The sequence below is a fragment of the Sus scrofa genome, chromosome 3 (genome assembly GCF_000003025.6).
Source record: "Sus scrofa isolate TJ Tabasco breed Duroc chromosome 3, Sscrofa11.1, whole genome shotgun sequence".
Taxonomy (NCBI): domain Eukaryota; kingdom Metazoa; phylum Chordata; class Mammalia; order Artiodactyla; family Suidae; genus Sus; species Sus scrofa.
In genome coordinates, this window is record NC_010445.4 from 87054302 (window position 1) to 87080196 (window position 25895).

Genomic DNA, 25895 nt, shown 5'->3' on the forward strand with positions numbered 1-25895 from the left:
TGTATTAGTTTGATCATCAGTAAATTTATAGTAAAAAATGGAAAATAGTTGTTATTGCTTGGTAATCAGCATACTGCATACTCCTACAAGACTTAGAACAAACTTTTTTCCCCTGTAATTCTAAGTCCCACTGCGATGCAGATATATATGTGAGAAGGTTGGTACCCTTGGCTACACATTCCAAAGAATGACTAAGGGCTGAAGCCAGAGGTTCCCGTCATGATGTCTGGTAGTACTTCAGTATAATCAATGTGAGATTAAGTAGATACCAGTTAGTTTAACTTTTAATGCTAGGGTGGTTAGGTAAACTTGCTGTTAGGATTCATAACAGAGTGGTGAGCTGGCATTACATAAAAAAAAAACCAAGATTCCAGAGCATCTTCTACAAATCTTTCAGATCAACAAATGACACTTTGCAAACTATTAATTTTTTTTTTTTTTGGCCAAGCCCATGGTATTCAGAAGTTTCCAGGTAAGGAATCAAACCCTTGCCATAGCAGTGACCAAGCCACAGCAGTGACAGGGCTGGATCAGTAACTGCAGAGCTACCAGGGTACTCCTTGCTATTTTATTAAAAATTGGATTTTGTTGGTCCATCAGTGACTTATTAATCAAAACAATATGTTCAAAATACATTGGAGTTCTCTTGTGGCACAGGGTTTAAGAATTTGGCATTGTCACTGCAGCAGCTAAGGTCGCTGCTGTGACATGGTTCAATCCCAGGCTCAGGAACTTCCATGTGCTGTGGACACAGCTAAAAAAGGGGGAAAAACTATTACTGGTGAAATTAAAAATAGTCAAAATATAACTGTAATGTATACATGTAAGGATAACCTGACCGCCTTGCTGTACAGTGGGAAAATAAAAAAAATTATTGAAAAAAAAATAGTCAAAATATGTAGATTGGGTTAAATGATTTAGAAACACCCCTCAATCCCTGTAAAAACATAAGAATCCAGCAAACTATGACATGTAGTATTAGAGGTAACATTAGAGGTTCGATTCTTTACTTGGTCCCTTATTTAGCTACTGGTTTCATAGTTCTGACTTCCTAATCTTTCTCCCCCAGAATGCCATTGTCTGTCTTCAATGAATTTTGCATACAAAAGGAAGTGTAAGCACTTAAAAGAATTACACAAAGCAATAGGATACCTGTGAGGTTACAGAAAATTTGAGCTACACTTGCCACTTACTTATGAATGCTTGATTAATAAATGCCTTTTGTGTCCCTGAATTTTGCCTGAAACCTGTTTTTATTTTTATCTGGTAGCAAGTTTGTGAGAGAGTAGCCAAACTCAGCACTTCCTACATACTATTATCATTTACATTATTCCCCAAAAATGACCTGAGTCATGCATGCCTGAATTGCCTTAGGCTCATTTTGCAACATGTACTCTGCTACCCAGGCCAAATACAGAGGATATCAAATGAGATACTATTCCTATCCTTCCAGAACAGTCTACTGATTCAGAATTGATTTACAAGGAGTTCCCGCCTCAGTGGTTAATGAATCCAACTAGCAACCATGAGGATGCAGGTTCTATCCCTGGCCTTACTAAGTAGGTTAAGGATTCGGCATTGCCATGAGCTATCATGTAGGTCACAGATGTGACTCAGATCCTGAGTTGCTGTGGTTTAGGTCAGCGGCTACAGCTCCAATTTGACCCCTAGCCTGGGAACCTCCACGTGCCGTGTGTGTGGCCCTGAAAAAAAGACAAAACAACAACAAAAATTGATTTATAAGAATATAGTCACATCCCATTTCTAGGAGTAAGTGTATTACATTTTTCATGTAATAATTCCCCTTTCACTCTACTAATTCATTACAAGATGCTGGTATTAAGTTCTGGCCAATTCTTTATCGGATGTCCACAAACTACAGTCTGCAGGCCAGATCTGGGCAGCCACCTGCTTTTGTACAGCCCCAAAGCTAAAACAGTTTTGATGTATTAAGACAGGAAAAATGAAAAGAATATTCATGGCATATAAAAGTTTTCTGTAATTCAGATTTCAGTGTCCATAAATAAAGGTTTATTGGAACACAACTTCGTTCACTAGTTGACATAATCATTTATGGCTGCGTTTATGCTACAATGAGCAAGCTGAGTAGCTGTGACTGAGACTGAGGCAGGAGATAGATGGGTCCCAGGCTGAACAATGCAATCTGTCCTCTATGGACAGATACTCTGAGATAAAGATTACAGCTGGAGCATGGAGGAGGTGCATCCTGCTTGGATTAAAGATAAAGAGACCACATATTTTTCATTCTTGAGGTCAAGGAGACCTCCCAAATTACACATGCACAGAAAGGTGTCATAGAAGGCAGGGGGTGCCTGTCAACTTCCCAGAAACCCTTGCACTAGAATTCATCCTGGCTAAAAGATGCACATGTACAGAGGGGAGAGCCCTGAGTCAGGCCAAATATGGACTAAAGCAAGATGACTGGCCAGAAGAAGCCTGGAAAGACTGCTCCTGTATGAGTGATTTAAACCATCCCCAAAGCACATGGCACTTTTTCTTTTCCTCTGTCTCCCTCCCCCCAGTCCCAGGCCACCTGTGCTTTCTTTGCACCTCTCTTCTCTCATAATAAACACTTTGTCTCACTACTCTCAGTCTCTTTCCCCAAAGGGACAAAGACTAGGGACCTATATCAAGCCTGACGGCACCTGAGGTCTAGTACTTAGGGTTCGGTACTCTTAACCCGTAGTCACCCCAAATCAAGACTATTAGGCCCACGAAGTCTAAAGTATTTGCTATTTGGTCCTCTACACACACACACACACACACACACACACACAAAAGTTGCTAACCTCCTCCTCTTGATAGGATATACTGCCGAACAAGTCAGGATACAGTCTCAATTCTCATGGTGCTTAGGTTCTAGAGAGAGAACACACAGAAATACCCAACAGCAGTAAATGCTATGGAAAATAGGGATGATGAAAATAACCAGGCCTACTGAGATGAGTCCAACAAAGTCCTCTGTGAGGAAGTGATATTTGAGGGGGGAACTGAATGACAAGAACACAGCCATGTGAAGATGGAGATTTCTCAGCTTGGAGTAGCAGCAAAGCAAAAAAGATGGCCAGTGGAGCAGGTGTAAGGACCACAGAGGAAGAGTGATAGCAGTTTATATAGCAGAGTCTTTTTGTTTCTAAAGACTGTAGGGGACAATGAGAATCTCCCTGGAACTTAGTGACAGCAGCTGAAGAATCATTAATAACAACGTCCTCAACATAAAGCACACCATCAAAAGGGCAAACAGGCTAAGAGATTCCACGATTTCCCTCAATTCACCCCCCCCACCCCCGCGGAGAAGGCAGCAAATCTGCAAAATTCCCCTCTCTTTCCACTTTTCTTCTCTAAAGTATCTGAAAAAAGATGGAATAAATAAGTGGAAATCAGTCCATTAACATCTAAACCTTGCAATAGAGCAAGGTCACTGTCATGGGTTACACACACTGTTGTGCGGTTGATGACCATGGCAATGAAGGAAATTAAACCCAGGCCATCACCTCAGTTGTTACCAATGTGTTCCCAAACAAACATACGTGATCATTCTGAACAACTTCAACAGCTTTACTGAAAGCACCCGGCTTTTGTACTCTCCCTTTGTAAGCATTTATATTTATTTTTAATGACTATGGTTGGAGGGAATATGAATTTTTAAAATCAATCTTCCTATCAGTACAGGCAAAGAAGTCAGCACCTTTCTAAAGAAAAACAAGCCTCTCAAAAGAAGTAAAAGAAATGTAATTAGAAATGTATTAAGGATTAAAAGGCTGTTTTTAACTTGTTTCCTAAGAAACCAAAAATAGACCTGACAAGTACAACTGCCAAAGCAGCTTAGATCTACTTACACTATTATTAAATTTTCCAGTTCAAAATTTTTAGAATCACTAATTTAAGAGGTGAAAGAAAAGCTCTTACATGAAATAAAATTAAGTCCCCAGTTATTTGTGTTTGTGATTCTTCTTCTAGTGAAAAATTGACCTTCATGAACAAAAAAATTGCCAGGTTGCTCTCAAAGAGGTTAATAATTTATTTTGCAACCAACAACCCATTGTAATTCTAATATAACCACAAATGCCACCATAGTCTGCAAACTTTGTACAAACAACAAGTTCCTGGCAATTCAATGTACTTAATTTTAACAAGACATGTAAATTTGGTCACCAGACATTAAAACTCTTAGTAGAAAGACAACAGTAAAGACATTGCTCTGTAGCAGCAGCTCATTCCACTCAGTACCTTCAGTATGAGGAAGAAATGTGTGACTAAAAATTGAGGTCCTACATTTAAAGCCCTTCTAAGTAGCTGTAAGGGATGAAAAGGTCCATACTGGGGCTGGATAGAGCAGACCTGAAAGACCAGCAGGAAATCTTGGGAGTATGTGATCAACTCAGGAGCCTAGGAAGCCACATTCTCCCCACCATTAAGCCATAGAAGAGCAGTAAAAGCCTAGCCCTGAGTGAGAATCCTCCTCCCACTTTCCCACTTTGCCAATTGCATTCCATTCCAGGAGTTCCAGGGCTTCAGATAAAGAAGGTCAAAAGACCAAGAGCATAAAGCTTATTTTCCTCTTGTCTGTCCAAAGCCCAACCACAGCCACGCCAAATCCAAGCCGCGCCTGTGACCAACAGCACAGCTCACAGCAATGCCAGATCCTCAACCCACTGAGCAGGGCCGCGGATTGAACCCCCATCTTCACGGATACAAGCTGGGTTCATTACCGCTGAGCCACAACAGGCACTCCCCAAAGCCCAGCCTTTCTTTCTCAAATTGCCTCCTCTTTGTGAAGCCACTTTTACAATACCTGCTTTCAAGACTCTTCCCAGTCTAGCTGGAGATATGACCATGCTTCGCCCCATCTAAGAGATTGTGTCTATTCTGTCAAAATGTTTTTAATAAAATTTAACAGGATTGGGGGTAAAAGTTTTTTCTACTACCTAGAATTGACAACCAAGTATTACATGCCAGCAAATTCTAAAAGAAAAAATGAACAGCTGGAGCCAGATTCCTCCTTGGGTGCTTCTTAGGAGAAAGATGAGCAACTGTAACCAACTTCCAAACTTTAAAAGAATCTGAGAGGGGAAAGCAAGTCACAGGCACCTGCAAAGGCAGTCTCCTAAGTGCCATATTTTCGGGGAATCACTACCTCACTCAGCTATGAACACAAAGTTCTAAGAATATAAAAAACTGACTACTGGGAGTTCCCACTGTGGTACAATGGGATCAGCCACATCTCTGCAGCTCTGGGACGCAGGTATGATGCCCAGACCTGGCACAGTGAGTTAAGGATACCGCATTGCTGCAGCTTAGGTCAAAACTGTGGCTCAGATATGATCCCAGTCCTGGGAACTCCATATGCCACAGGCAGCTGAAAAAAAAAAAAAAAAAACAAAAAACAAAAAAAAGAAGAAGAAAAATCAACTACTGATTCATGTAACCAAAAGTCAGATGTAACCATACTGGAAGCAAAGTATGGTGTATAGTGTAAGAGTTTTGTTTTCACCTATCAGAAAGTCAATGATAATGTCTAAAACTGATGACTTAATTGGGGGTATGGGATTGGCACATTGGCATATTGTATATGGAATGGATCATCAACAAGGACCTGCTGTATAACACAGAGAATTGTACCCAATATTCTGTAATAACCTATATGGGAAAAAAAGGATATGTATATGTATAACTGAATCATTTTGCTGTACAGCAAAAATTACTACAATACTGTAAATCAACTGTAATTCAATAAAAATTTAAATTACTGATTCAAGAGTACCAATTTAATTTTATTATTTTCAAACTGGGAGGAATGCCAAGAAATCACTACAACAGTTATTGAAGAGTGAGATGGAATAGGTTGGAGAGGTGTGTCTGCCATATATATATACATATATATATATATGTATATATATTCTACCACTATTAGACTTTTAAAACATATACAGGTATTATTTTTTAAAGAACAAAATTAACAAAAACAGCAGACAATATTTTTATTTGGAAAAAAAGACTTGTGGACCTTTTCTGTGTGCTGTTTAAGTACAGGGTAATATGAATATAGCTGATAGATCACAACTAATCTTAAATTCCTACAGGATGAAGTTTATTCAGTTCTAATGTGGGAGCCCAATAAAGGTGCATGTATGTCAGTAAAACCCCTAGATTAGAAATTAAAGTAGGGGTGGGGGCTTGAGGGATGGAAGGCTCTCATGGGCATGTATCAAAGTCAGCCAAGTAGATGAAAACCAGGCAGACCCACCCAACAAAGTAGAGAAGACTAACATACAAGGACATTAGAAGCAAGAACACAGTAGCCATTTGGTGTTGGCAAAAATGGCGCTATACACCTTAATTGGCCCTGGAAGAATCATTGCTAAAATTATAGACATAACCATCAAGAGAAGGTTAACTTTAGCTAAGTAGCTTCCAATTTGGCAGTGAGGTGGGGTTGGGGGGGATTAGGGATTAGTATAATCTACTTTAAAAGAAGAGAATCTAAAATGGTTTAATCAAAAAAAAATCTGTAATATTCCTAATGACTCTTCAGGAGCAAAATAAGTTTTACAAATCCCAACAAGTTTCAAAGAATGGAGACTGGTACCCAAAAAAAGATTTGGCTTATCTTACCTGTGTTTCACCTTAGTTGACCATTTTATATGGTATTTAAGTGAATGCATGCAAATACAAAGTTTGCCTTTATCATCATTAGCTATCCAGAAAATAGCAATATTTAAAATTTTATTTCAAATAGTGATAGACACAGTCAGACTACAGTTAATGGATCATCTATAATAATCATCGTCTACATTAGTAGTGTTTTATCCATTTTACATTTTCCCAAGAGATAACTTTATATTCATTTGCAGAACTCTCCCTCTTTGTTGAGTTTCTCTCAGTTTAATTCAATGATCACATGTATTTTTAAATAACTCAGCAGATATATAACAAATGACTTCTCCTATACCTGTCTAAATATTATCCTAGTAATATGTCTAAAATTGTATTAATAACTCTTCCCTTGGTAATATCCAATTACTTTTTATACTCCCTAGTTCACCATTCATGTTGCTTTTTCCCTTTACTGGACTTTCTGATGTAGGAGATTTGACAGGGAGGTATTATCTGGGGCAAAACCCCAGATATGACAGGAAGGTTTTGAAGGATCCAAGAGGCCAAGTAGTCATTTTGACAAAGTGGTTCTGTGAAGTTTACATCAAAATATAGAAACAATTCTTACTCTAAAATTTACAGTCACACCAGAGCTCGGGAAATGGGATGGAGTGAGGCTCTGGGATGGCCTGGGGCCTCGGAACAGAAGGAGGATTCCTTCTTTGCATATTATGTGGTGGTTTTATAAAGTTGGCTTGTTATTTAGACCCTATCAAACTGGTCTAGACTCAAAACAATGGCATCAGTATAGACTGACAAAGACCATTTGTCCATTATTCTGAATCTTTAGATTCTCTCCTACCCAACTCTCCTCCCAATGGATTTTCATCACAATCTCAAGTACTACGTGGACATCACGACATGTCATCCAAATACTTCAGAACACAGCTTTAAAAAAATAGGCATTTTCCTACATAACCATGATGTTACTATCACATTTAACAAATTTAGCACTAATACCCACGCCAGAGTCAAACGTCCCCTATCAGTACCTCTAATGTGTTTTTACAGCTGGTTTATCCAAACTAGGAAAAAATAGTCTCTATGTGTGACAGACATAATGGAAAAATATTATTACGACTTGTGATGGAGCATGATTATGTGAGAAAAAAGAATGTATACATGTATATGTGACTGGGTCACCTTGCTGTGCAGTTGAAAATTGACAGGGTCACCTTGCTGTGCAGTCAAAAATTGCCAGAACACTGTAAATCAGCTATAATGGGAAAAAATAAAAATTATGAAAAAATTACAACTGTAAAATCTAAATGTAGATGTTCATTATGCTATTCCTTTTCTATGCATTTGAAAATTTTTATAATATACATTTGAAAATTCTTATAACATACAATGTCCCCAATTACATTATCTTCACAAATGTCTGTATATGTGAAAGAAGAGGGAAGTTTCTAACTTATGCTATTGAGCCCTGTCCCATTTGATTCTGCCATAATGATCTGGACAATAATATAGAAAAGATATTCATCATCTCTCTCAGTGGATGAGCTAAGAGGAACAATGCATGTGTTAAACAGGTCGATCAACATCCAAAAATGCAACAAGGACTGGTAAAGAAATGAGTGATGATGCATTGGATGTAGTTTTATATTCAGTAAGATCTGGAAGCAGAAGATCACAGGTCAAAAGATGTAATAATAATGAAGAAGAGACCTAAAGATTACCATCTAGCTTTTGTAACAGCTACAGCAAAGGGAATTGTGGGAGGCATCAAAGCAAACAAAATAGGTCTTTTAACTGAGAGTGACTGCTACCCTCCCTATGAGACCCATCTGTCAGCTCTGTCAGATAAGTATTATCATGGGCACTGGGGTGGTAAATGGGAAGGAGAGACAGTGGTATAGAATACGGTGGTACAAAAGCCAAATGGCTGTATAACCTTGATACAAGTTTGCTTTGTTAATGAAGGCAGAGATTATGTTACTCACCTTCGTATCCATAGTGCCCAACACCTTGCCTGACATACAGTAGGTACTTTATCATGTTCATGGAATGAATGAATGCTTGCCTACAGGGCATAAGCAATGAATGATCAAGATATCAGTTCATGTTTTGAAGATTTATAGTCCTCTGGATGTTCTAAGGCATTACCATGGCCACATGAATGTATATATCTTGGTCTCTTTGGCTGGCTACAAACAGCATGATGTTGATGATTTAGGCTACATCCACGTAAGAACACCAACAATGAGGCACTACAGGACCAACTGACCAGACTCTAACTTTGCCAGATAACTATCTAAATGTAATGTAAAGCTGAAAACATCTCAGAATAGAGGGTCACACGAGCTCATTTTGGTGCAGGAAGACATCATGTTTTCTACAAGTTAAGATAGGTGGTTCAGACTCAATACCCTTATGTGGGGTCCAATGATTTGAGGAGAGAATACTCTGCAAATTGGCCAGTAATTTTCAATCAAGAGCCACACGGATTTCCTGCCAGAAGACTTCTGTATCCAACAGCCCAAGGTGTATCAGCTTTCCCATGGGACAGGGTAGCAAGGAGATGCTTTGGAAGACTGGTTTAGATTGTTGTCCTAGTACCAAGCCTCCTCTCTAGCCCGAGGCACTGGTGATCAGATGTGACACAGCTCTGTGAACCATCTTACCATGGACGGGGCATGGTGATACCCAGTATTGCCTCTAAGTGTAGTTTTCTTCTGCCTCAAGTTATAGAAAACTTGTATTGTCTCTCAAATGTAAGAGTACATGAGAGAGTTTGTGTATGATACTAGATAACTTCTCAGGTTCCTTCTAGATCTAAAATTTCAGGATATTTTCAAAGTACCACCAAATTTCAGCTTTGGAATTTGTAATGACTGGTAATATTCAAAATATATTCATGATTACAGGAATTAAGGCAGAGGACTATAAAGGAGGATGAAAAACCAACAAGATGGGAGTGAAATACATAAATTTCAAACCATTAGAAATGCAATACCATTTAACCCAATTAGTCTATATGGTATCTCCAAAATGGTTAGTGGGAAAGTTAGGGTGTTTGTCACAAGGGGCACTTCAAAAGAATAAAGATGGTTTCCATTTATATTGGTCCAAATACCTTAGCTTCTCTTTAATCCAACTGTATTTTCATTTTATATTGCCTCTTTGCCAAATCTCATACTTATTTTCTGCACTGTTCTCTTGTGCTTGTTCCCAAGGCCACCCAGCGCAATGACTCTCCAACAAGTATTTCTACCTCCGGTTTTTGCCATTTCCATTAACCCTGAACATTCCATTAATGACTCTTCCTAAATAATCATTATGATTGGGTCACTTACCACCCATCCTCCTACCTCAAAGCCTTCGGTGGCTCTGAGCTGCTCAAAGGATTAAATCTAAACTCATAAGCAGTTGAGTCCTTACCAACCTGGCTCTCACTTTTAACATCTCTTTCAGACAGAAAAGTTGAAACTTTATGGAGTCTGAACTGATTCCATATCATTTACTTCTGGAAGTTTCATCTTGGCCCTGCCAGGGCTTTTACAGATCTCTGTTCCTTCACTTTTCTCTGAATACCAAATCCTACCCACCCCAAAGCCCAAATCAGACTCCACAGTTTTAATTTCCTCAGCCAATAGCTATCCTTTGGCCTTCTGAGGTTTTACCACACTTTGCTACCATTTGACAGAATACTCTATATTAGTAATTAACTTTGACAGACATAGGTTTTGTGTCCTCAGGTAGATTACAATCTCAAGGTCAAGGACTTTTAGTCTTCCACAGTGCCTAGCACAATGCATATGGCAGGTACCCAGCAAATATGGAACACTCAATGAACAATTTCAAACACTTTTTTGTTTGAATTTTGTCTGAGAAAACACCAAACTTCAGGTTTTTTTCTCTCTAGCTTAATCGTGTGTTTCTCCGCTAAAAAAAATAATGCAATTCTCGTGTGCTTGCAGCTGATATAACAGAGGGTCTCAGAGACAGCACCTGGCCAACAATACCCTCTGATAGCATTTAATAAGGGTGAGTCATTTTAAACTAGACAAGCAAGCATTATATTCCAGAAAAGGGTCTCTACCCACTGTGACTGAAAAGGAAAAACTTTCAGTGACTTAAAGTATACAAAACCAAAAATATATACTCAAAAATCATAGATAACTGTCATATGTGGACATGAATGTGGTCTTAACATGTGCTATTTGGCTGGTCAATATCTTCTGAACTTAAAATGTGCTCAACAGAAAAGCAAAACCCCTACCACTTGGGAACTTGTGTTAGAAATGCAGAGTACTGGGGACCTCATCAAGCTTACTGAACAAAAATTCGGCCTTTTAACAAAATCCCTAGATGATTTAGAAAGCCTTGAACAACCCCGTAGCTGACTGCACAGGAGTTTTTTATTTATTTTATATAGGTGCAAGTATTAGGATTCCTGTCTTTCAAAACAGCCTACACCAGTGGTCCAGCACTTGCTGGACCCCACCCCCGGGGTTTCTTGTTCAGTAGATCTGGGGTGATACCCAAGAACCTGCATTTGGTGCAAATCAACTATGATGAGGTATTACCTCACCCCAGTCAGAATGGCCATCATCAAAATTTTACAAACAATAAACGCTAGAGAGGATGTGGAGAAAAGGGAACCCTCCTACACTGTTGGTGGGACTATCAATTGGTACAGCCACTATGGAGAACAGTATGGGGGTTCCTTAAAAAACTAAATATAGAATCACCCTATGATTCAGCAATCCATGACTCGAAAAGATACGTCCACCCCAATGTTCACTGCAGCACTATTTACAATAGCCAAGACATGGAAGCAATCTTAATGTCCATCAACAGAGGAATGGATAAAGATGTGATACATATATACAATGAAGTATTATTCAGCCATAAAAAATTAAATAATGGCATTTACAGCAATATGGATGGACCTAGAGATTATCATACTAAGTAAATCAGACAAATATCATATGCTATCCCTTATATGCAGAATCTAATTTAATGCAAAAGAACTTATTTATAAAACAGGAGCAAACTCACAAATTTCAAAAGCAATCTTTATGGTTACCATAGGGTAAACCATAGTGGGAGGGATAAATTGAGAGGATGGAAATAATTACTGTATATTAAATAGATAATTAACAAAGACCTACTCTACAACACAGGAAAATCTACTCAGTAGTTTAATAACCTATATGGGAAAAAAGAATAGATATATGTACATGCATAACTGGTTCACTTTGCTGTGCACCTGAACCTAATACAATATTGTAAGTCAACTATACTCCAGTAAAAAAAAAAAAAAAAATTAAAAAGGAATCCGCATTTCTAAACAACTTCCAGGTGATGCTAGTGGCAGTGATGCTGGTCCAGGAACCACAACCACTGGCTCACATCACCTAAAAATAACATGTTATACATTCTGGGAATTTTCTTCAGGTACACTCTCAGTAGAAGGACAAATACCAAGACAGCAAAGAAGAGAAAAAGCGGCAGTAAAATGTTTCACTTATGTTACAGGAAGGTAACATTCCTTCTACACAACAGAATAAAAATAGTTGAACAAATTACTATAGCAACAACTATGTTATCCACAAGGTTTTTCCTGACATACTGACATTATTCAGAAAAGAAAACCCATCTTATAAAAAGCCTATTTCGACACTGAGACTTATCAGAAATAAAAACCATAGGAAACATATCCCATTAAGGGCTGTGAAAGAACAATACAGGTAGATGGATCTGAAAATGACTCTGAGGCCTGGATTTGTATTCTTTTGGCCAAGCAGTCATACAAAAATATGAGTTTTTATCTATATGGCTCTAAAACCAGAAGACAAGGAGAGCAGAGCAATGTTGAGAATTTTTTTTTTTAATTTTTAAAACAATCTCAGCTCCTTTTTAAAAACTAAAACTCTCAAAATTATAAATATGTGCAGGTATAAACCAAAGAGCTCCACCTAGAGTTTGAAAAAAGTGTTATTTCTTAAAACACATCCACATAACAAAGCACTATTTACCCATGTCTTATTTATGCTCTTGTTGATGTCGAAAATATCTGCTTTTATGACATCTTTATAAAAAGGTAACAGTTATTTCACACTTAACTAAAGAAGAACTGAGTTTTTAAAAATAATTGGTTTTTAATAATGGTATTTTTCTTCCAAAAACTTGGCAATTATATTTGATTTAGAAGCCATTCTCTTAAAGCAAACTATTAATGTTGGGATAGTGTTTAGAGCACCATGGGAAAGACAACTTAAAAAATGGATTCTTACCTGAACTTGCTATATGACGTTGAGCAACTCACCTGCCAGCTCTGAGTTTTCTCATCTATGAGAGTTAAACGACATCAGTGGTTCTCAGCCCTGATTGTGCACTGGAATCACCTGGGAGCAATAGAAAGCAACTGATGCCTGAGTCCCACCCCCACAGATTCTGATTTATTTGTTCTACTATGGGGCCCAACCCAATACAGTTGCAAAAGCTCCCCAGGTGATTCTAATACGCAGATTGGCAGCTTTCGATCCGAGGCTCACCAGGCTCTCTTCCACCCCTCACCCCCATGTCTATTACTCTAGTTAGAGTCTCTTTAGGAGCTTTAGGTACTTCAGAGTCACCTGGAATGCTTGTTAAACACCTGCTGGATTCACCCCCAGGGCTTCTAATTCTGTAGGGGGCCAAGTATTTGCATTTCCAACCAGTTGCCAATGACGATGATGCTACTAATGCAGGGTCATACATTGACGATCACTGTTCTAGACGGTGACCTCAAAACTGGATTTTCTGAATTCCCCAGATTATGTTTCCTCTACTTTATCAAACCGTAGTATGATATTGTCAGTTGGCCTCCTGGATTCCAAGCACTGTTCCCCTTAGCCCACACCACCAGCACAGTTAACATCCTAACCCACAAATCCTGTGCTATTCCCTGGCCTGAAACTTTCCAGTGACTCCCCAAGGCTGACAGAAGACAAGACCAACTAACATGATCAACCAACAGGCTTTTCCGAGTTCAACCCCAAACTTTCTTTCCAGTGTCAGTTTTCAAGAGCCGCTGTCATTTGCCCGTGCTCCAGTCACTTTTACCCACACAATGAAAGCTCTTCCAGCTCGGTGCCTTTGTACTGGATATCCCCTTCTTCTGGGATGTCCTTATTACACCTTCTCTGACATAAACGTCACTGTCCACTCTGTACGCTAGGAACTGTGCTAGACGCTGGGAATTTAAGCCAGAGAACAAACTCTTCCCTTAAGGAGTCGTGAGATGTGTGGGAGGCATTGTGGATCAGTGAACCCAACACCATTCCCCACCTTCTCCCCCACTGTATCATACATATTCTTTATTTTTCTATATATTATGAGGTTTTGACTTTTTCTAGGGCCACACCTGCAGCATGTGGAAGTTCCCAGGCTAGGGGTCAAATAAGAGCTGAGACCACTGGCCTACACTACAGCCACAGCAATGCAGGATCCAAGTCGTGTCTGTGGCCTGTTCCACAGCTCACCGCAATCCCAGATCCTGAACCCACTGAGTGGGGCCAGGGGTCGAACCCACATCCTCATGGGGGTTCATTATAGCTGAGCCATGATGGGAAATCTGAGGTTTTGACATCTTAAAAAACCTTTCTAACAGGAAAGACTTCCCCTCTTTGGGGCTTACCAGATCTTAGAGATAGAAAAGGGCTCAGCCCTGACCATGCAACCTAACCAGTTCAGAGGCCTGCCTCCTCCATGGGACCCATGCCTCTCAGAAGGCAGTAGTCCTCTCCCTCAAATATCGCTGGGCCAGATGCCAGGCAGCTAGATCATCCCACAGTCAAAAGCCCTCCATGCTAGCCAGTCATTCTAGCCAATCCTAAACTGCTCACCTGCCCTGCTTTGCCTGCCCCATAGACACCCCAACAAAGGCTCTGGGCTAAACCTTTCCCTCGCTTCCTTCCACCTACCCTGGTGTTGTCCCTGTGACCCTGCACAGCTTGCCAAGCCTTCCATCTCTAGGACTTATGAGCAGAGTAAACATTTTGTTCCTGAACCTCAGTGACAACACCTACATCTCCTAAAAGAACACCAAATACTCACCTTCCTCACCAGTGTCTGGAAAAGCTCATCACAGCTAGAGGTGACCAACAGCCCAGCCAGGAGAGTGTGCTGCAGCCTTCTGGGAAAGTTTGCTTTCCAGACAGACCTAGAGCCATCCCTTCCTCTAGCTGTGGGTGTGGCTATAATGCTGGAAGCTGAAAGAGTCTTTTACAACCACGAGAGGACAAGAAATCCCACAGACCCAGACTGCAACGTCGAGCAGCTAGCCGAATACATCCGCTGACCTCCAGGCCCCTTTATATATGAGAAAAACAAACCCACCCCCATTTGTTTGAGCCACCATTGCTTACAGCTGAAAGCATTTTCTCAAGCAGAGGTGGGGCACAGTAAGCAAGTAATCCTTCATGGCAGCTGTGCGAAGTGACTAGATGAAGCAGAGCATGTGGTGAGAGGGTATAACAGTGTAAGTAGGGAGTAATCAGTGAGGTCTGGAGATACAATACGCAGAGGGGAGCTTCCTCAAAAGTCCTAAGAAAGGAAGAGCATGTGCAGTGAGGGGAATGAAAGACAGCAAGTGGCAAAAAAGGCCAGAAAGAGATGCAAGACCTGGCCTGCTTCCCAAGAAAGGAGGGAACACCCTGTACCTGCACACACTGCTGCCCACTCCCAGGCTCCTATGAACATTCCATCCTGTGCAGAATTCACCTGTTTGCCTCTTTTCCCCTAGTTAGACTTTTTGAACTTTTCACAACACCTCTAACCATCTTAGTACCCCCAGAAGCAAGCAGAGGGATGTGGAAAGATACCTACTAAATACTTGCCGAAAGAAAAAGCGATCATAATAGACTATTTTAACTCTGAAAAATTATCTCAAATAAGGGGACTAATTTATAACTCTTTGAGGCTCAGTTATACAGTTGAACCCCACCACCCACCCAGTATGCCATCTTTACACAACCAGATGAGATGCTTGCTGCATTAGAACTGTACTGGGGTTAAAACATGACATGAACTTTGATGAGATTTTCACTTCTACAATTTCTTGATTTTTAAGTAGGAAAGGAAGAGTTCCCTTCGTGGCTCAGTGGTTAATGACCCCGAATAGGATCCATGAGAATGTGGGTTCAAACCCTGGCCTCGCTGAGTGGATTAAGGATCCAGCATTACCATGAGCTATGGTATAGGTTGCAGACATGGCTCGGATCCCACGTTGCTGTGGCTGTGGCTTAGGCCAGAGGCTACAGTTCGGATTCAACCCCTAGCCTGGGAACTTCCATATGCCGCGAGTGCAGCCCTAAAAAGCCAAAAACAAACAAAATCAGGAGCTTGATGTTAGCATCCCAGCAAAAGAGAGAGACGGAAGGTTCTATCATGCACTGAAATATTATCCATATTTGTTTTTAAGCACCAGGATCATGAGTGATTTTATTTCATTTCCATTTCTTAAGTTTTTATAATTAACTTCATTTGCTTAAATTACCTAAATCGGTACAACTGTTCACTTACAAATTAGAGAACAAAACTTCCTCATCCATGAGTCCTTATTTTACTCAGCATTTATTTGAAAAATATTTCATAAATTTTATAAGTAAAAATGAATCACCAAGTTTAAATTTAAAATGCACATAGCCTTTAACTCATGTCCAGGAATTAACACTTCAAAAACATTAGGCAAAACACACATTTAATGTCAGGGTTGTGGTGGGGGAGGGCAGCGGGGAGCAGTATTTTAATTGTTTGAATTGCCAGCACCTGGTCATAATAAAGTCCACCGATTTCAGTTGGTTGTTTTTGGGGTTCCCTGCGCACACGCACTGTTATTGCCTGCGCCCCACCCTTCATGCTGTTGCCTCTGACCAGACTCAATGCACTGGCAGCCTCTTCTTCACCATGCAGCTCTCAGCTCAGATGTCACCTCCCTGGAAAGCCCTTCCCTGACCATCCCACCTAAAGAAGACCACCATTCCCTTCACCGCCATTTACCACTATTTGAAAATACCCAGTATTTGGTGTTTGTCATGGGGATCCTCACACCTGAAACTGAACTTTATCTTTGGCTCACTGCTGAATCCTAGCACCTGGACTGTGCCTGGCACACAGAATAGGTACCAAATAAGTGTAGAATAAATGAAAAAGATGTACATATACACATGTACTCGAAAACTCCTGTAACAAGATGCGTGACAGCAAAACTTGAATGGTCAATAACAGAAGAATGATTAAATAAATTATGATTTACCCCTATAATGGAATACTCTGCAGTGATTTAAAAGAACATTTACTGCCATGAAAAGACATTGACAATATACAGTACAGCAAAATGTTTAAAAGTTGCATAACAATATGTGTACCATGATTATTTACAAATGATAGACATAAATGAGTATGCCTTTTTCATTTATGAGTATATATAGTTGAGGGGTTTTTTTTTACAATAAGAGAATTATACTATATGTATTTTTAACACATACATATGCTTTTACACACATAGGAAAAAATGTGGAGGATGGCGGGGCTTACATCTCTTACTCCATGTAATTCTGTATCATTTAAATTTTTCGAACAACCAGGTAAACCTTTTGCAAATTAAAAAATATATATATATCACATTTATTTCATAGAGAGGTGACTGAAATAGTTTTCAAGCTTTTGGAAATTTGAGATATAATTTTCAAAAATATATTATGCTCACTGTTTTATACTGTAGATTAAAACACATAAAATAAATACTAAAAAGTATATTTTACTTACAGTCTCAATTTTTTTTTAATGAAGTAGTCTGATAACTGCCAAAACTTGGAAGCAATCAAGATGTCCTTCAACAAGTGAATGGATAAACTAACTGCAATATATCCATACAATGGACTATTATTCAGCAATAAAAAGAAATGAGCCAAACCCAGAGACTGTACAACACCAAGAGTGAACTCGAAGGTAAACTATGGACTTTAGGTGATTGTGATATATCAGTGTAGGTTTTTGTCCTTGGTAAAAAATATATCACTCTGGTGAGTGATGTTGATTATGTGAGAGGCTATGTACGCATGGAGCAGGGAAATCTCTACACCTTCCTCTCAATTTTATTGTAAGCCTAAAATTGCTTTAAAATTAGCAAAGTCTTTTTTTTAAAAAAGAAATGTTAAAAAAGTAAAAGTTCCTATAACTTTTTAAATTAAAGCTATACAATCATCATCTAACCAAAATCTGTTTTTTTTGAAATGAATTCCAAAATCACATACACACACAAATGAACTATCAAGTCATAAAAAGACATGGAGGAATTGTAAAGACATATTTCTAAATGAAAGAAGCCTATCTGAAAAGGCTATATACTGTATGATTCCAGCTCTATTACATTCCAAAAAAGGCAAAACTATGGCGACAGCAAAAACACTAGTAGTTGCTAGGGATGGGGGCGGGGGGGATGGATATATGGAGCATAGGAGGTTTGGGGGGGGCAATGAAATTATTATTCTGTATGACACTGATGACGAATAGAAGTAATTATATATATTTATCAAAACCCACAGAATATACAACACAAAGAAGGAAACCCAATGTAAACTACAAGCTTTAGTTAAAAATAGTGTATCAATATTGGCTCATCAATTGCAGCAAATGTGTCATATTAATGCAAGAAGTTAATATTAGAGGAAGTGGGTGGGGTAGAGAGATCCATGGGAACTCTTTGTACTTTCTGCTCAATGTTCCTATAAATCTAAAACTTCACTAAAAAACAAAGTCTATTAATTCTTTAAAAATTAATGTTTCATTATACACATTTAATCAGATGTGATTATCTAAATTCACATATTAAAATGTAACTTTAAAGCAAAAGCCATGCATTTAAGTAATTTTAATAAAGATTTATATTCCAAAAGAAAATAAATGACTTAGTACTTGAGGTCTAAAACCTGATATTAGAACTCTGACTCTACTGTGGATATTTTTCATGTTTCTAGTTTTCCATTACAGTAATTTATATCAATTAAGTTATACTATAATTTTTTTCCAAAATTACACCTCCTTAATGAAGTTTTGTTCTCCTAAAAAATGTCCAAGTCTTCTATATTTCAATAGAACATCTATTGGGAAACACACACACACACACACACACACACACACACACAAATAGAACATCCAATGGAACTTTCCTAATAACCCTATCTAACTGTGTAAGGACTTTGACGAATAAGGTGGAAAAATATTAGCCAAGTGCTTTGAGATTCTCAGATGAAAAAGGAAAAACGAGCAAGCCTAATGGTCTGTCAGAGAAAAGTTATTTTTATAAATATTGAAAAATTTTTGAGTCTGACACTACCTAGTTATTCAAGAAATCCATTGCTTCATTCCAATCCACCACTGTAACACCTGGAAATTTCAAACAATTGCATCTCATAGTTAAAGCAAAATGCTGTTAAAATTTCACATTTCAGGAGTTCCCATGGCTCAGGGGTAATGAATCTGACTAGTCTCCATAAGGATGCGGGTTCAATCCCTGGCCTTGCTCAGTGGGTTAAGGATCCAGTGCAGCTGTGGTTATGGTATAGGCCGGCAGCTGCAACTCCAATTTGACTCCTAGCCTGGGAACTTCCATATGGTACACATGCGGCCATAAAAAATTCAAAAAAATAAAAAAAATTCACATTTTAGGAGTTCTCTGTGCAGCAGGTTGAGGATCTGGTATTGTCACTGCTGTGAATCTGGTTACTGCTGTGGATCTGGTTGCTGCTATGGCACAGATTTAGTCCCTGGCCTGGGAACTTCCACATGCCATAGGCGCAGCCAAAAAAAAAAAAAAAAAAAAAAAAAATCACATTTCATACAAATACTATCTGTGGAAGAGATAAATACAACTATATTGATTCTATTCTACTTTTGGCTCAAACTATGAACATACTTTAAGTATATATATATTGTCAACTCTGTATAGAAGTACAGAATCCTAGTTGGACAGGGCCTGTGAGGTCACCTATCCTAACTTACTACCCAGTGAGTTAGATTTTCTAAACACCCTTGACTTGACTGTTATCTACACCAGGACTCTGAAAACTTTTTTTCTTTAAAAGGCAAGACAGTAAACACTTAAGGTTTTGTGCCCATCTGATCTGTTGCAAGTGCTCATCTCTGACACTGCAGCACAAAAGCAGCAGCATGGGCAGGGCTGTGCCCCAAGGAATCTTTATTTACAAAACAGGAAGTAGGCCAGATCTGGGCAGAAAGCCATCATATGCCGACCCCTGATAGAGACTCCTTCCTAGTATTGATAAAATTCCATTAGATACATTGGGCACCTTTGCGGGAAAGTTCTTTGTCAGGGAAAACTGAAAGAAGCATATTCATCCATTACTATAAACAAAATATTGCCTTCTGAAATAACAGAGAACATCTATCCTTTGCCATCGGCCCTTCAGATACTTAACTTTCAGGATTCCCTCAAGTAGAACTTTCTCCAGCCTAAATATCCCCAGCGTCTTCAAGCATCCCTCCTATTATGACACAGTTTTCCAGACCCTGTGACCAGTCGATCATCCTGTTGTACACATACTCCAGTTCATTAACTACCTTTGAAGTGCAGAGTACAGATACATGACATGTGGTTTTCAAAATATGTAGTAATCAAGATGGAATTTTAATTTTAGAATTTGGCTCACTAACTCCAAATACAAATGTTTTTATTTTTTTCTGGGCTTATTTCAACAAAATTATCATTTAATCTTTAAGAAAAAATACATTTTGTATAGATATAGTCAAAAGTTTATGCCCAGTGTCATAACTCTATATGTTAATTTTAAATTACCAAGAAATAGAAAATATTTTGTTTAATTTGGGGAAAAAAAAGTAGGCTTCACAAAATAATAAATTCAGAATGATTCCTACACATCAAAAAGTGTTGGCAGAACTTACTTCTACAATTGGAATCGCATTATGTGATTTACAAAAGAAAACCATCGTTTTTTTCTGATAAAATGAAACATAGAAGGGGAAGAAAACACACATCTGCAGTGTGTCCTTGGATGCTTCTGGCTTGTTAGCAAGAACAGAGCTGCTACAGTGATAGCCAGGCTCCTCTGTGATGGTCCTTGTCATATTCCACATTTTAATAACTTGGGAAGAAGCCACATCTGTGTTTTTAAAGATAAATTAGCGCTAATTTCCATGACTTCCTGTCACAGCATTGTGAAAAAAATTTTCTAGTAACTAGAAGAAAATTAGACCATATTTATATAGCTATAAATGCACCACATTTGGCCTGACTTTACAACCCATTTCCGTAACTTACTGTAGGTTTAATTTTTTTGATAATTCAGTACAGTACTTTGCACATAGTAGATGCTAGAGGGATAAATCCATTCTTTAAAGTATAAATATTTTTATTTGTAGTGACAACACAATTTATATTGTTTGTTAAGCTTGAATTACACTCTCTGGTGTCTGCTTCCTGCTTGCTTGTCATCACAAAAGCTTCCCCTGGGTAATCTCATCCATGCATATGAATTCAAACACTACCTGCACACTGATGACAACAAAATTTGTTTCTCTGGCCCAGTTTCTCTGCAGGGATGACCCATATGGCTAAGATGTTAGTGACACATCCACCTGGACAGCCCAACTGCCACTAAAACAATATGGGCAAAGATGGAACACCATGGCTGATGCAATGATAAGGAACATTTACTTAATACTCCTTATGTGCCATGCACTGTGCTAAGTGCTTCACATGGATTTTTCTCAATCTTCACAGTGCAGTTAAGCATGGCATATTCATTTCCTTTTACCTGAAACCTCATTAAAATGATAGCATCAAAATATGAAAGATGTAACAGATATCATTAACTACTAGCACCCATTCCCCTCCCCCCTTCATCTAGGGCAAGAGAGCACTAATTTTGTTCAGGACCATCAGTATGTCAAACCAGTTTCTCAGCCTTCTTTGCAGCAAGGAGTAACTACATGATCCTACACGAGCCAATGAAATATAAGGAAATGTCCATTGGGGAAGTTCAGGAAAAGCAACACAACCCTTATCCCTTCTTGCTTTCTTCCTGATTTAACAGCAGATATTATGTGCAGCTGCGCTTTTCACTTTTTCACCTTGAAAGAAAGACTGACAGAATCACAGACATTGGCCCTCATGTTACTGAGCTACTGAACAAAAGCCAGTAATCATCTACCTCTAGACTTCTTGTTACTGAGAAAAATGAACTCCTATTTGTTATACCCATTTGTAGCATGTTTTCCTACTAACTTGCAGCTGAAAACAGTCCTACTGGATGTAATACTATAATCTGAACAAGAGAGTTCAACAAATTAGAGGGAAAGTAGATGGAAAAGTACCTATATAGAAAAAAAAAAAAAAAAAAAAAAAAAAAAAAAGGATGCTACAGCCCAAGTGCTTGCAGAAGCAAAAACAATGAGAAGCAAGTCAGCTCACCTCATGGAATTCACAGCAGGCATAGGATTTGGAGGCACAAAGGACTTCAGAAGACAAGACCTATGGATTTAGCCTTTGGAGTTCCCAAACAAACAAACCAAAAACAGCTCTCCACCAGTCACTACCATTCCTCAAGCTAACAAGTCTACAATTACATATTAGAAAAGTTCTTCAAAAGTCTGTTTAGGCTTGGCTGCCTGTTCATATTTAAGAGTAAGAGTAAGTCAGTGAAAATATGATGGCAGGGAAAACCTGAGTATGAAAAAAGAAGCAAAACCAACAAACGGGGGAAAAAGGAAAGGCAAGGGTAAAAAGAAAAGAAAAGAAACTTAGAGGAAACACAAACAATGCAAAAAGGAGAAGAAAACTGAAAACAGAAAAACACACACTATCCTCAGAGGAATATGAAAAAAAAAAAAGAACAATGTGGTATGAAGTAGAAACAATCAAAATATCACAGCACAAACAAACAAAATTGATAGGAAAGTTGGAAAATTAAATTGAAACCATTTCCCAGAAAATAAAATTTGGAGACAAGGTGAGAAAAGTTGAAAATTAGAGGATCAGGGCCATATGGAAATTTCAAGAAGAAAAAGGGAAAGAAATTTTCAAAGGAAAATAATTAATTCTACTCCTCCAAGAGCCTACATTTAAAGTGAAATTAAAACATTCATGGGAGTTCCCGTCATGGCACAGTGAAAAAGAATCCAATTAGGAACCATGAGGTTGTGAGTTGGATCCCTGGCCTTGCTCCGTGAGTTAAGGATCTGGAATTGCTGTGAGCTGTGGTGTAGGTCACAGACTCAGCTGGGATCCTGAGTTGCTATGGCTGTGGCTTAGGCTAGCAGCTGTAGCTCCAATTTGATCCCTAGCCTGGGAACCTGCATTAGCCACAGGTGTGGCCCTAAAAAGCAAAAAGCAAAAAATAAATAAATAATGTATGAAAGAAAGTGCAGAAAAAGAGGGATAAACTGAACATCTAAAAAGATTTCTGAGAATAAACTTATGTAGTTCCCAGTTCTTAGTATGAGAATGATATCAACTCTCTCAACAGCAAGACAAGTCATGGAACTGTGCCTTCAGAGTTCTGAGTGGAAGATGATTTGGGGCATAGAATTTTTTAATTTCAACAATCAATCAAATCTGAGGGCAGATGAAGGTAGGCAAGAATACAAACTTTTTGTCCTTTATGCACCTTTTGGGGGGAAGTTTATGGAGAATTATGTTTCACAAAGCAAGGAACCAAATCAAGGAAAGGAAAACACCTAACTGAGGAAATAGAAGCCTGCTCCAGGAAAGGGGGAGGGGACCACCAGAATGACAGCTGTGCAGCAGACCCAGACCTAGACTGGGAGGAAGAGAAGCTTCCAGGGAAAAGTATGTGATAGGTTATCAGATGCACTTTGACATTTGGAGGTAAATCTTCTGTGAGGGTTACAAAAATAGATTGATAGGTACATAGAGTTTCTTTTAGAGAAAAATAGTAAAGCATTAGATTGAACTATATGAAATTGCTGTTTTGTAGCTCAAAATCTGTCAAACATTGGCTGTTTCATATAGTTCATCATAACTTGCAAGCAAATAATATGATGTAGGAAATTTGCATGGAATACTCTAACAAAAACAAAAGTTGGAGCAATATGTGAAACAATGACAAACACTGTTATGAAACTGGATAATAGACACGTGAGGTTGGTTCACTGTCCTGTATGTTTGAACATCCCATAATTAAAGGAAGAAAAAAGAAGAAAATCATGACAGCACAAAAATGTTCAAAGCTTCAATAATCTTTCAGACCCTGGAGGAATTTCCACTTAGCCATGCTCAGATGAAATCCAGCTATAGAACCACTGGACATAGAAAGAAAAAATTCAGTGAAAGAGCCCATCTACACTGGACCATCGCTCACAGTGAGTAAGGCAACGTCAGGAATGTTTCACACCTCCTATTCCATCCCTTCTTCTAGGCATTGACTCCACTGATTCTAGGACTGCATTGTGCAACAAAACAGTATTGACAGCTATTAAAATCCTTAGATATAAAATCAAATAAGGCAACCATTTCTCCCTGCCTATCATTTTCCTCCAAGTTCATTTACCTTCTTGTACAAACTAGATTCCAAGATTCATCATTCTATTTACACCCATGTAAATACCCTTAAGTCCCTGCTCTCTTACTTCTGCTCTTTGTAGCTGGCAACAACCATTGCTGGATGAGCCCTACTTCCTGCCTTCTCTGCATCTGTACCTAGAGAACTAAATATTTCTAGAAAAAATCATCTAAACCAATGGACAGGCTTAATGTTATATTTATTATTGCAAATTGTAAACTGGCAATTTTACCATTGTTACTATCTTAAATGCAGCTAAGTCACCTTAAAGAAGCAAAGTGTAAAACCAACTTCACAACAAAACAATGAATGCCAGAATACTGTAATGGTATCCACAAAGAACTGAAAAAAAAAAAAGTGGCATGTTAGAATTCTACTCACAGCAAAGATATTTTTCAAGAATGAAGCTAAAATAAAAGCACATCAAGACCAAAAACAAAAAACAAAAAACCTGAGGTAGCATATCACCAGGAGGCCCAAATTAAAGAAAATACTAAAGGATAGTCTTTTGGCAGAATGGAAATATTCCTACACAGAAGCCCAGAGAATTTAGGAAGAAAAAAAGAACAACAAAAATGGTAAGTATATGGAAAACCCCAAAAATAGTGACTTTTAAAAATAATCACTTATGAGCTTTAAAATAGATAATTAAAACACATCACAATAGCATCTAAGTAAATAGAAAGATAAATGGATTTAAAGGGTGCTATAGATCTTGCATTGTTGGCAAAGAGAATAAAGGCATAAATTAATATAAAATTTGGGAATATATCCAGACAAAACTTTCCTTAAAAAAGACACATGCACCCGAATGTTCACTGCAGCACTATTCACAATAGCCAAGACATGGAAACAACCCAAATGTCCATCAACAGATGATTGGATTAGGAAGATGTGGTATATATACACAATGGAATACTACTCAGACATAAAAAAGAACAAAATAATTCCATTTGCAGCAACATGGATGGAACTAGAGACTCTCATACTGAGTGAAATAAGTCAGAAAGAGAAAGACAAGTACCACATGATATCACTTATATCTGGAATCTAATATATAGAACAAATAAACCTTTCCACAGAAAAGAAACTCATGGACTTGTAGAACAGACTTGTGGTTGCCAAAGGGGAGGGGGAGGGAGTGGGGTGGACTGGGAATCTGGGGTTAATAGATGCAAACTATTGCATTTGGACTAGATAATCAATGAGATCCTGTGGTAGAGCACAGGGAACTATACCTTGTCAGTTGTGATGGAGCATGATGGAGGATAATGTGAGAAAAAGAATGTATATATGTATGTGTGATGGGTCACTTTGCTGTGTAGTAAAAAATTGACAGAACACTGTAAACCAACTATAATGGAAAAAAATAAAAATTATTTTAAAAAGAAAAAATGTATATATATAATTTGGTCAGTTATGGTTTTATGTGGTACCTCCAGGGAAAGCACTAGTAAAAGAAATAAAAGAATATATAACTTCTAAACCAATAAAGGAAAAAAAAGTAAATAATAAAAAAGTCAATTTAAATGAAGGTTAGAAAGAGGAAATGGTGAGTTCCCATAGTGGCACAGTGGAAACGAATCTGACTAGTATCCATGAGGATGTGGGTTTGATTCCTGACCTTGCTCAGTGGGTTAAGGACCAGGCATTGCTGTGAGC

General features: G+C 38.4%; 1 protein-coding gene and 1 long non-coding RNA gene across 4 annotated transcripts in view; both read right to left on the reverse strand.

Moving 5' to 3' along the window:
- LOC110260101 overlaps nucleotides 1-15848 on the reverse strand; it is a 36029-nt gene extending 20181 nt beyond the window's left edge. The window contains exons 1-2 of the long non-coding RNA XR_002342959.1: nucleotides 14728-15848; nucleotides 12924-13034 (exon numbers count right to left, since the gene is read on the reverse strand). This is a non-coding gene — a long non-coding RNA (uncharacterized LOC110260101). The remainder of the gene's footprint in view (nucleotides 1-12923; nucleotides 13035-14727) is intronic.
- ACYP2 (acylphosphatase 2) overlaps nucleotides 1-25895 on the reverse strand; it is a 285742-nt gene that overhangs the window by 108667 nt on the left and 151180 nt on the right. The gene's annotated exons all lie outside the window — the stretch shown is intronic.